The sequence below is a fragment of the Salmo trutta genome, chromosome 33 (genome assembly GCF_901001165.1).
Source record: "Salmo trutta chromosome 33, fSalTru1.1, whole genome shotgun sequence".
Classification (NCBI taxonomy): Eukaryota; Metazoa; Chordata; class Actinopteri; order Salmoniformes; family Salmonidae; genus Salmo; species Salmo trutta.
This window is the reverse complement of record NC_042989.1, coordinates 2,290,755-2,303,121: the sequence shown is the minus strand read 5'-3', so window position 1 is coordinate 2,303,121 and position 12,367 is coordinate 2,290,755.

The window sequence follows — 12,367 nt, the reverse complement described above, 5'->3', positions numbered from 1 at the left end:
CAGCCAGAAGAGGACTGGCCACCCCTCATAGCCTGGTTCCTCTCTAGGTTTCTTCCTAGGTTTTGGCCTTTCTAGGGAGTTTGTCCTAGCCACTGTGCTTCTACACCTGCATTGCTTGGTGTTTGGGGTTTTAGGCTGGGTTTCTGTACAGCACTTTGATATATCAGCTGATGTAAGATGGGCTATATAAATACATTTGATTTGATTTGACATACACTAAGTTGACTGTGCTTTAAAAAGCTTGGAAAATTCCAGAAAATTATGTCATGGCTTTAGTAGCTTGCGTTAGGCTAATTGACATCATTTGAGTCAATTGGAGGTGTACCTGTGGATGTATTTAAAGGCCTACCTTCAAACTCAGTGCCTTTTTGCTTGACATCATGGGAAAATGAAAAGAAATCATGACCTCAGAAAAATAAATTGAGACCTCCACAAGCCTGGTTCATCCTAGGGAGCAATTTCCAAATGCCTGAAGGCACCACGTTCATCTGTACAAACAATAGTACGCAAGTATAAACACCATGGGACCACGAAGCCATCATGCTGCTCAAGAAGGAGACAAGTACTGTCTCCTAGAGATGAATGTACTTTGGTGTGAAAAGTGCAAATCAATCCCAGAACAACAGCAAAAGACCTTGTGAAGATGCTAGAAGAAACAGGTACAAAAGTATCTATATCCACAGTAAAACGAGTCCTATATCGACATAACCTGAAAGGTCGATCAGCAAGGAAGAAGCCACTGCTCCAAAACCGGCATAAAAAAGCCAGACTACGGTTTGCAACTGCACATGGGGACAAAGATCATACTTTTTGGAGAAGTGTCCTCTGGGCTGATGAAACAAAAATAGAACTGTTTGGCCATAATGACCATCGTCATGTTTGGAGGAAAAAGGGGGAGGCTTGCAAGCCGAAGAGTACCGTCCCAACCGTGAAGCACGGGGGTGGCAGCATGATGTTGTGGGGGTCCTTTGTTACAGGAGAGACTGGTGCACTTCACAAAATAGATGGCATCATGAGGATGGAAAATGATGTGGATATATTGAAGCAACATCTCAAGACATCAGTCAGAAAGTTAAAGCTTGGTCGCAAATGGGTCTTCCAAATGGACAATGACACCAAGCATACTTCCAAAGTTGTGGCCAGGTTAGGTTGACTAGAAAGGCCTGCTCGCTGAAGTGTTTTAGGGAGCATTTGACTTTGATGAGGGGTGGTCATTTGACAGCGGACCCATTATGGACGCAGGCAATGAGAGTAATTTTTGAGATCCTGGTTGAAGACAGCAGAGGTGTATTTAGATGGCAAGTTGGTCAGGATGATATCTAAGAGGTTGCCCATGGTTACGGATTTAGGGTTGTACCTGGTAGGTTCCTTGATCATTTGTGTGATAGTTTAGATTGTAGGACGGCCGGGGTGTTCAGCATATCCAAGTTTATATCACCTAACAGTACGAACTCTGAAGATAGATGGGGGGCAATCAATTCACATATGGTGTCCAGGGCACAGCTGGGGGCTGAGGGGGGTCTATAACAAACGGCAACGGTGAGAGACTTGTTTCTGGAAAGGTGGATTTTTAAAAGTAGAAGCTCGAATTGTTAGGGCACAGACCTGGATAGTATGACAGAACTCTGCAGGCTATCTCTGCAGTAGATTGCAACTCCGCCCCCTTTGGCAGTTCTATCTTGTCGGAAAATGTTGTAGTTGGTGATGGACATTTCAGGATTTTTGGTGGCCTTCCTAAGCCAGGATTCCGACATGGCTAGGACATCAGGGTTGGCGGAGTGTGCAATATGTCGTATTGTGTTTAGTCCAGTGACACAATCTCAATTTAACCCATTTTAAATTCAGGCAGAAAATGTGGAAAAGGTCAAGGAGTGTAAATACTTTCTGAAGGCACTGTATATACATTTTGACTCAATTAAATGTTGTATATTGACTTGAATTCCAAAAGCCAAATTCCCATGACAAACATTACACATTCATTTTAAGTTAGAATTCAGGCCTAAGTACATATAGGCCTACTGTCCGAAACTGTGAAAAACATCCTTGTTTTTCTATTAGACTGGCTTGATAATGAACTACACTATTGATAACCATTGCTAATAAGCTAGCTCTAATAAACACCTGTGTGTCCATTGTGATGCTAATGCTACCATGTCCAATTAACTTTTCAATTATAGAGACTATAGATTTTCTGGAGAGAAAGCTAATCAGTTAGCCTTGTTTGGGCTGCTCTGTAACTTCATATGATATTCCTGCACTCCCGGAGGTCCTTCCAATCTTGTACTTCGCGGAACAGCAGAAAAAGCAAACAAGATTGTCTGCCTGAACAATGATAATTTTTGTATGGGTCTGCCAACTAATTATTGAATTTCACTCCTACTGAGCAAACTGAGCTGCCAGAGGTTGTAGAAAGCTGATAGGTTGGTCTTCGGGGCATGCTGACTGACAGGTTGTTGACCAATGGGGTCTTTCAGGGATGTAGGTGCTGATTGGTGTCTTGAATCAGGGGGTTTAGGTGCTTCAAGACAAGATGGTTAGGAAACCACTGGGAGGGCTGGATTCACAGGATGTGTCTATGGTGTGGGTCATTACGTACACAGGACAGAACAGGGTGTACACACATACACACACAGCCTCAGACAGTGGTGTGTTATTATTCCGGTGAAATAGCAGCTGATCTCCAGTATAAATAATGAAGCAGATATTTTATCAGGCCCTTGCTCTCCCAGGATATACTCAGAGCCTGCTCCATATCCAGGCAAGCATTTTCCACAGTACTTCTATGATTGTATTCCTGTCTTCCTAACAACAGTTTTGCGTGGCCAGCCTTCCAAAATCCTGTCGTTTGCTCGATGATTGGAAATCTGGCAAACTTCAAGTTTTGATTTCGAGTTCGAATGGAAACGGTGGCTCGCGTTTGACGTTTCCCCTCAGGAGAGGGATTTCGTTCCGTTCCGTTTTAGTTTTTTTCCTTGTTTTGTTCATGTCTTTTTGCCTACCATGTTGGACAAAGTTTTTGTAGCCTATGCAGCATTTGTTTTGTATCTTATGCATGCAAGCTAGTTGCAATTCAGATTTATTTTGTTGAAACACGTCTCTTTGGAACTCCTTCCGTGTGAAACACTTGATTGATTTGTTAAGCGGCAACATTTTACTAGTTTCCATCCTGACTCCGCCTTACCCTGGCTTTAAAACCGGAAAAGTAAGAAGCCTGGGCTTCCGAGGCTATCCTAATGAAGTAAATACTTTCATAATAATGAAAGGGTTCTCTGTATTAGTTTGGTCATGCAACTGAAGACCTGTACATCATAATAAGGTCATAATAATTAGTTTATATGGGTTCTCTGTGTTTTGGTCATGGTCAATGGAGAACTCATGTCATTGCCTATCCTACTAAATTACATGTAACATAACAAACAGGCAAAAGCTTCTCTTGACCAAAATTCCATTCAAACCTCTGCAACATCATACTCACATCAAGATGCATATCATACATGAACAGTCATTACAACAGCTGATTGTGGGTAGTTGACGTGACATCCATTTTTTTGTCCATGATGGCAAGCACAAATGTAACAACTTAAATAAGCTAAAATTGTGATAATACCAAAAGCTTCCTTTTTTTTTTACTTGAATCATAAGTAAATTCATGCAGTGTATCATTTGTTTTCTTACAATTTTGAACCGAACAATCGACAATTGTTCAATGTCGGACTGTCCCAGGTAAGGTTGTGGAACTTTGAACTTAAGTAAATTAGACCTATTTGTATCCTGTTGCAATTTTGACCCTTTTAAGTGATTCTGAGTGCAATATTTATTCATTCTACCACGCCTGGTTCTCACTCCCTGCAGATGACCATTCCGCCAGCGAGCTCTGGGTCTGTCTCTGCCGCCTGGAGAGGCTCTGGTTCTTTTATCTGGCTCTAGTGATGGTACAGGCAGATTATGAGAACTGGCTGTGCGTTAGACCATCCATCCCCTTGGTCCCGCTCTGTCTGCCCTACCAGTTTCACTCCTGGGAGGGGCCCTCATCAGCCGTGCTTCTTTTGGAGACTGTTCCCCCCGGCTCTACCTGGTTTATCCTGCCATATTCTTGTCCCAAAGATTAAGCCAATGAAGTCTTAGTGCACATGGTTGGCACAATGAAACTGTGAATGGCTCATTAAATATTTTATGGTTCCAATGCTGAATGCTCCAATGTTACTTGGATAACTGTGGGGGCAGGTAGCCTAAACACACACACACTGGCAAAGATTTTCAGCTTGCAGGCAGACACCGGAATAGGATTCTGAGTGACAGAATGAGGGCTTTGCATAGACGCTTTGTTGCGTTTTTTGTAGGACTAGAAAAAAATGCCGTAAAATAACGTTATTAAATGGATCATATGCTTATAAAATAACGGTTCTGTTGTGGAACAGTATGGTTCACTTACATTCCCTGTTCCGTTTCAGTTCCTTGCAAAAAATAATACACTCCCAATTTGGGGAGGTAGAACCACTATTTTTTTCATTCCATTCCACTATTCTGACCAGCAAAATAAGGTATTGAGCCAGTTCGAACCCCCCCCCCCCCCCCCAAAAAAGTAACAGTTTATATAGCTCCTTTCTGTAAATTCTTTAACCCGTGACATCAACAGGTTTTTACATTTAGCTCATTAAATGACTTCACCAATCATTGCGGATGGAGCAGGCAAGCTAGTTGTTTACATGCATGATGGACAGACAAGTGTAGCCTATGGCGCAAGATGCGACTGAAATTTTGCGGGTGGGGAGAGAACAAGAGGGTTGAGGAGGAGGCATGAATCGCTGGGATTCTTGTTATGACATGTATTATCTGAATTAGGTCCACAGAATTATACCTAGGAGGAATGGTTTCTATGGAAGAACTTGGAATGTCCTTTGAGCTAGCTAGCTAACAAGCTTGAGCTAGCTAGCTAAGAAGCTTGTGTGTGCAGAGCAGCACCAAAATGAAAAACATGTCTTGTAGTTAATAAATCCAATGTGAAATGTGACAACTAGGCCTATAGTATCCTTAACTAGCATTAAAAGTTAATCCATTCTTCTCTAGCAAATTTAAAACTCTGTCTCCGTATCTTCTGGCTCAAGCTAGTATTGTTAGTACAGTAGCCTATGCTTTGCAAGGGGGAGGGGCAGGTAGCCTAAACCCACACACACTGGCAAAGATTTTCAGCTTGCAGGCAGACACTGGAATAGGTTTCTGAGTGACAGAATGAGGGCTTTGCATAGGCGCTTTGTTGCGTTTTTTTGTAGGACTAGAAAAATGCCTGGAACGTAAAATAACATTAATCCTATACTTTTAAAATAATGGTTCTGTTCTGGAACAGTGTGGTTCACTTACCTTCCCTGTTCTGTTTCTGTTCCTTGGAAAAAAAATGTATTACGGTTTTTGGTTCTGTTTCCTGAACCGGTTCCAACTCCTGATTATATAATAAGCAAGATAGTTTATTTTCATCTAGGTTTAGGGAAATTACTGTGAATCTTACCCAATGGCTTCGGAGAAGGCTGATGTTTTACGTGTTTGTTTATTTGTGTTGTTTGTAACTTATTTTTTTGTTGCCGCTACCGTCTCTTATGACCGAAAAAAACTTCTAGATATCAGGACTGCGATAACTCACCACCGACTGGCAGAATCCCTTTTTTCCTTTAATGAATCTGACGAGCCCAACGCGAATGATATACTGCTTTCTCAGGAACAGGCCCAAATCCCCGTGATTTGCTTGAAGAGGAGGCAGAGAAAAAGAGGGCCAGAGGGCGGGCTGCCTTCTGAGAATTCGTAGGCGATCGAATAAACCACCACTTCTTTCCATTCTGCTAGAAAACGTGCAATCTTTGGAGAATAAAATCGTTGACCTACGCGGAAGATTAAACTACCAATGGGACATTCAAAACTGTAATATCTTATGCTTCACGGAGTCGTGGTTGAACGACGACACTATCAACATACAGCTGGCTGGTTATACGCTGTACCGGCCAGATAGAACAGCGGTGTTTGGTAAGACAAGGGGCGACAGACTATGTATTTGCGTAAATAACAGCTGGTGCACGATATCTAAGGAAGTCTCGAGCGATTGCTCGTCTGAGGTAGAATATCTCATGATAAGCTGTAGACCACACTATCTACCTAGAGAGTTTTCATCTGTATTTTTTGTAGCTGTTTACATACCACCACAGGCAGAGAATGGCACTAAGACAGCATTGAATGAGCTGTATTTTTTGTAGCTGTTTACATACCACCACAGTCAGAGAATGGCACTAAGAGAGCATTGAATGAGCTGTATTCCACCATAAGCATACAAGAAAACGCTCACCCAGAGGCGGTGATCCTAGTAGCCGGGGACTTTAATGCAGGGAAACCTAAATCCGTTTTACCAAATTTCTATCAGCATGTAAAATGTGCAACCAGAGGGGAAAAAACTCTGGACCACCTTTACTCCACACACAGAGATGCATACAAAGCGCTCTCTCGCCCTCCATTTGGCATATCTGACCATAATTCTATCCTCTTTATTCCTGATTATACAAGCAAAAATTAAAGCTGAAGGTACCTGTGACTAGTGACTAAAAGTATTCCGATGAAGCAGATGCTAAACTACAGGACTGTTTTGCTAGCACAGACTGGAATATTCCTCCGATGGCATTGAGGAGTACACCACATCAGTCATTGGCTTCATCAATAAGTGCATCGATGACGTCGTCCCCACAGTGACTGTACGTACATACCCCAACCAGAAGACATGGATTACAGGCAACATCCGCACTGAGTTAAAGGTTAGAGCTGCCGCTTTCAAGGAGCGGGACTCTAACCCAGAAGCTTATAAGAAATCCTGCTATGCCCTCCGACGAACAATCAAACAGGAAAAGCGTCAATACAGGACTAAGATCGAATCGTACTACACCGGCTCTAATGCTCGTCAGATGTGGCAGGGCTTGCAAACCATTACAGACGACAAAGGGAAGCACAGCCGAGAGCTGCCCAGAGACCCGAGCCTACCAGACGAGCTATACTACTTCTATGCTTGCTTCGAGGCAAATAATACTGAAAAATGCATGAGATTCGCAGCTGTTCCGGAAGACTGTGTGATCACGCTCTCCGCAGCTGATGTGAGTAAGACCATTAAACAGGTCAACATTCACAAGGCCGCGGGGCCAGACGGATTACCAGGACGTGTACTGTGAGCATGCACTGACCAACTGGCAAGTGTCTTCACTGACATGTTCAACCTCTCCCTGTCCGAGTCAGTAATACCAACATGTTTTAAGCAGGCCACCATAGTACCTGTGCCCAAGAACACTAAGGTAACCTGCCTAAATGACTACTGACCCGTAGCACTCACGTCTGTAGCCATGAAGTGCTTTGAAAGGCTGGTCATGGCTCACATCAACACCATTATCCCAGAAAACCTAGACCCACTCCAATTTGCATACTGCACCAACAGATCCACAGACAATGCAATCTCTATTGCGCTTATTTGAAATTGCCAAAAATTCTTACTGATTTAAAGACAGAAGTAACTCAATAATTGTCTGTTTGGCAATCATTAAACCTTATATTATCATGAAATGTAATGACACATCAGAGGACAAATTCAAGGCACTGATAAATTAAATGGTTCATTTAATTGGATATAAACTCAAAATTGAAAGTGGGCATATAACATTGAGTTGTTTAGACATAGTTTATTGAAACTACATGTTTTTATACTTAAAAGGAATTTGGTCCAAATGGTAACTACAACATGTTATACCTTATTAGGCTATAACTGTTACAATGCGGCACACTTACACAGTGACAAGTCCAGAGTTAAGGAGTCGTTATGACACTGATTGATTGTGTATTTGTGTGTAAATGTGTGTGAGTGATTATTGCTCCTCAGCCTTCCCTGACAAGTCAGAGTCGTTTGTCTTACCCCACTGGACGAGCACATCTAATGTTTCCAATCTATTTAATTACCATTACAGCGTTGACACGCTGTTGTGTTGTTGTTGATGTGCTTGGTCTCTGCATGATTTAAATGATTTCCTCTGGGAAAAAAGCATTTGTCACAATCTGCCTGGCAAGTGGTGGTGGGTGGGTGGTGGCACCCATGTGTGTGACAAGTTTAAATGAGCTAGCAAAATACATAATTCCTTTCAATAGAGTGTCAAAACAACTTGCATTTCTGCTTACTCTCAGGGCAATTGTTGTGTTGTTGTAATCATGTTATTAACAGCCATCAGTGAACAAGTCAGCATTGGCTGGATGGAAGTGAAGCAAACCCAGCCCATCCTCAAGTGGATTATCTGCTGTCTAGAAATGTTGTAATGGTGAAGTTCTGCCATTTTCTTTCCATGGCAATTGCCAACTGTCCACCAGGGGCAATGCGAGTGCCTTTTACCATCTAGTAGTGTTTCCCAACCTTTTCGGTTACTGTACCACCAATAGAATTTTGCTCTGCCCGGAGTACACCTGAAGAACCCCCTCATGTGCATTTTACCAGTTTCCCTATGATCTCTTGAGTCTTCTCCCTTTGGATAGTACCCCCAGGGGTCCTAGTACCCCTGGTTGGGAACCACTGATCTAGTAGGCTCGCGATGAGCTAGGGCAGGGGGTACCTGGGGGTACTAGGCCTACGAACAAGGCGTACTTGAGAAGACTCATGAGACCATAGGCTTCCTGGTAAAATGCACATGAGTGGGAACTTCAGGGGTACTCCGGGCAGAGCAAAATTCAGTAGGTGGTACAGTTATCAAAAAAGGTTTGGAAACCAGAGCTAAGGTGTTGGGGATGGAGTTGAGGACAGGCCTAAACCGTGAGCTACGGCTGAGCATCGTAGGTTCAATCCCAGTGCTAGGCACACTTCATAATCTTCAGACGACACCACACCCCATCATTAAAATGTATGCACTAAGCAATATTAACATACTAGGCCCACCCATACTGAGAATGCATCATATAATGCACAATGCGTTGTTTCCCGCCATTCCTTCATTTTGGTACAGCCAGTCCCCTTACCTGATTATCAGCTGTTGTCAAAAGCACGTTAGTCTGAAAAGAAGATTCTGTACCTCAATAGCATGCAGCAAATTCTACCAGATGAAACGTCTTACTCAATTATAACAATTCTGCATACTATAAAACGTTATATTTTTGCATACCCAAAAAGCCTAATATTTAGAATGCAAGTACAGGTATTTGGACACAGCTAGTGTGTCAAAATCGGTTCTTTACACACCATGGACACCACCTGTGTATCCAGCCCTCACCTGTATGGTCCGACAGCAGAGTACATTTCAGCGGCACAACCTCTGTAATTACACAGTAATAGACTAGTAATTGACTGCTAAGTACATTCCGTAAGGGATTGCTGGTGAGCAATGGTTATGAATGGCAGAAAGAATTCTGGGTATGTATGTAAGTTAACATAGGTTCAGGCAATGGCCGATGTAGGTAGGCTATATATAGCACTCTTCAACGCTTACCCCAAGAGATACTTTAACTATAAGGATCGTAAGTTCATTTATTCTGTATACTGTATTGCATACTGCATTCTGATTTCACATCTAAAACCTTCAACGAGTCTGATAAGATGGTTACTCCAAGCCTAGAAAGCCCTAAACAAAGCAAGAGATGGAGAAAAAGAGAGGGAGATAATACACTCTAATGAATGTTCATAATCAAGCGAGCTCATCGGGAGCTGGTAGGGGGATTATTGAATTCTCAGCCTTGGAGGAATTTTAATGAACTTTGTCTCCACCTGTGAAAAGGCCTCCCTCCTTCCCTCGGTCAATGGTGCTCAATAAGGCAGCCATCCATGTAATAACATCCATGTAATTTGAAATCCTCTGCTCTTTATACCTGGAGAGAAAGAGAGCGAGAGAGAGAGCACTAACCCAACACACTTGGTACAGTAGATTTCCCCTAACCAGGGTGACTTATGAAAGACTGTCCGAAAGTATGAAAGTGTCTCCGTTATTTCGCCATTGTAGTTTCATCTCAATAGCTCTTCAAAAAAGAGGAGACTACTAATAGAATTGCTTAGGTTTTACCCCACACTGCGAGGGACCTGATTTTAAGTTGGAATAAACTGCAAGTTACAATTGCACATGGGTAATTTACAGCAGTCATTTGAAAAAAATTGGTGTCATTATGTGGAACGCTGTTCCTATCGGAATAGACTCTGAGGCAGGCTCATGTAACTGTAACAATTCAGTAACTGACATTCACACCCACGAGATTCCTGCTAAGCCCTCTCTCCCATGTTCCAGAATGGATGGGTGTAATGGTTGTAAACCAAATAACAGACATTTTTATTTAGAGTGTTCTCAAAGATGGGGACGCTATTGAGAATGACTGGAAAGACATTCAATGCCAATACACTGTGTTCACAAAATGAGATACAGGGCACGACTCGATCCTGTATATATGATTGCAGTAAAAGCACATTCCCTTAAGAGAAAGCAAAATCAAAGTGAACATGGATGATTTGAGTCTGTTAGATCATTTATAATGTAGGTAGCTTTTGAATAACAGAAAATACTATCAATCCATTGATCCTAGTGAGGAAAAATATGAGCATTGTTGTACTAGAGTGTACAGATTCCTAGTCAATACCTGGTAATGCGGGCTGAAAAGGAAGTGTATTGAACAAGGAAGTTATGGTGCATTTGCATACAGATACCTGCAAAAAAATCACTCCTGTTCTCCAGTATTTTATGAGCATTTCATCAGCTTGGAAAAATAAGGCTTCATCTGTACATCAAGCTTTTTAAAACAGTTACAGCTTAGGCAATGACTAATGTAACAATTTTCACAGGATCCCTGGCAACCTACACACACACACACACAGTCTTGTACAGCTAACCTTGTGGGGACACACTATTCAGTCCCATTCAAAATCCTATTTTCCCTAACCCCTAACTCTAAACCTAACATGTACTCTTACTCTAACCTTAACCCAAAAACCTAGCCTTAACCCTTAACGTAATTCTAAACCGAACACTAACTCTAACCTTAACCCCATAGAAATAGCATTTGACCTTGTGGGGACCAACAAAATGTCCCCAGTTGGTTAAATGTTTGTTTGTTTACTATTCTTGTGCGGACTTCTGGTCACCACAAGAAAAGTTAAACACGTCCATCGACACACACTGACAAACACCGACACAGAGTTATAGAAAAGCCACAGCATGACTTTTGTGAGTTGACATTGTCTCAGTCAACATCTCTGCCAGTGTGGAGGAGTAAATCTTACCTGGCTTTCATGTTAACGTCAGAGCACCATGTGCACCTACAAAAAAATGACATCTCATTTGGAGAAGACGCTCCGGGAAGGACTTTCTTTCTGACGCTTCACTGAGTCTTAAGAAAAGTGGGTTTGAAGAAAAGCGTGTGACCCTTTCTTTCACCCCCTCCTCTCCTCCTACACACTCACTCCATTTTAATCAAGACTCCCACTTAAAGCAAACAGGTGTCTCTCACTACAGAATTACATTCACAAATATCTTTATATTAGGGACATCTTTCGAATCTATCAGTATTTCCCACTTCCTCTCTGATCAAAATCAAATGAAATTGTATTTGCTTCTTAAACAACTGGTGTAGAATAACAGTGAAATGCCTACTTATGGGACCTTCCCAATGATGCAGAGAAACAAAGAGAAATAATAGAAAAATAATAATACAAGGAATGCAGCTGTAGAACCTTTTGAGGATTTGAGGGCCCATTCCGAGTCGTTTCAGCCTCCTGCCTTCTTCACGACTGTGTTGGTGTGTGTGGACCATGATAACACTTTAGTGATTTGGACACAGACGGACTTGAAGCTTTCGACACGCTCCACTACAGCCCTGTCAATATGGATGGGGACAAGCTCGGCCCTCCATTTCCTGTAGTCCACAATCAGCTCTTTTCTTACTGACGTTGAGGGAGAGGTTGTTGTACTGGCAGCACACTGCCAGGTCACTGACCTCCTCCCTATAGGCTGTCTCATCGTCGTCAGTGATCAGGACAACCACCGCTGTGTCGTTAGCAAACTTAATGATGGTGTTGGAGTTGTGCGCTGCCATGCAGTTGTGGGTGAACAGGTAGTACAGGAGGGGACTAAGCACAAACCCCTGAGGGGCCTGTGTTAAGGGTCAGAGTGGTGGATGTGTTGTTGCCCACCCTCACCACCTGGGGGCGGCTCATCAGGAATTCCAGGATCCAGTTGCATAGGGAGGTGTTCAGTCCCAGGGTCCTGAGCTAAGTGATGAGCTTGGAGGGCACTATGGTGTTTAACGTTGCACTTTTGTCAAGGTGTCTGGGATGATGGCGTTGATGTGAGCAATGACCAGCCTTTTAAAACATTTCATGGTTACAGATTTGAGTGCT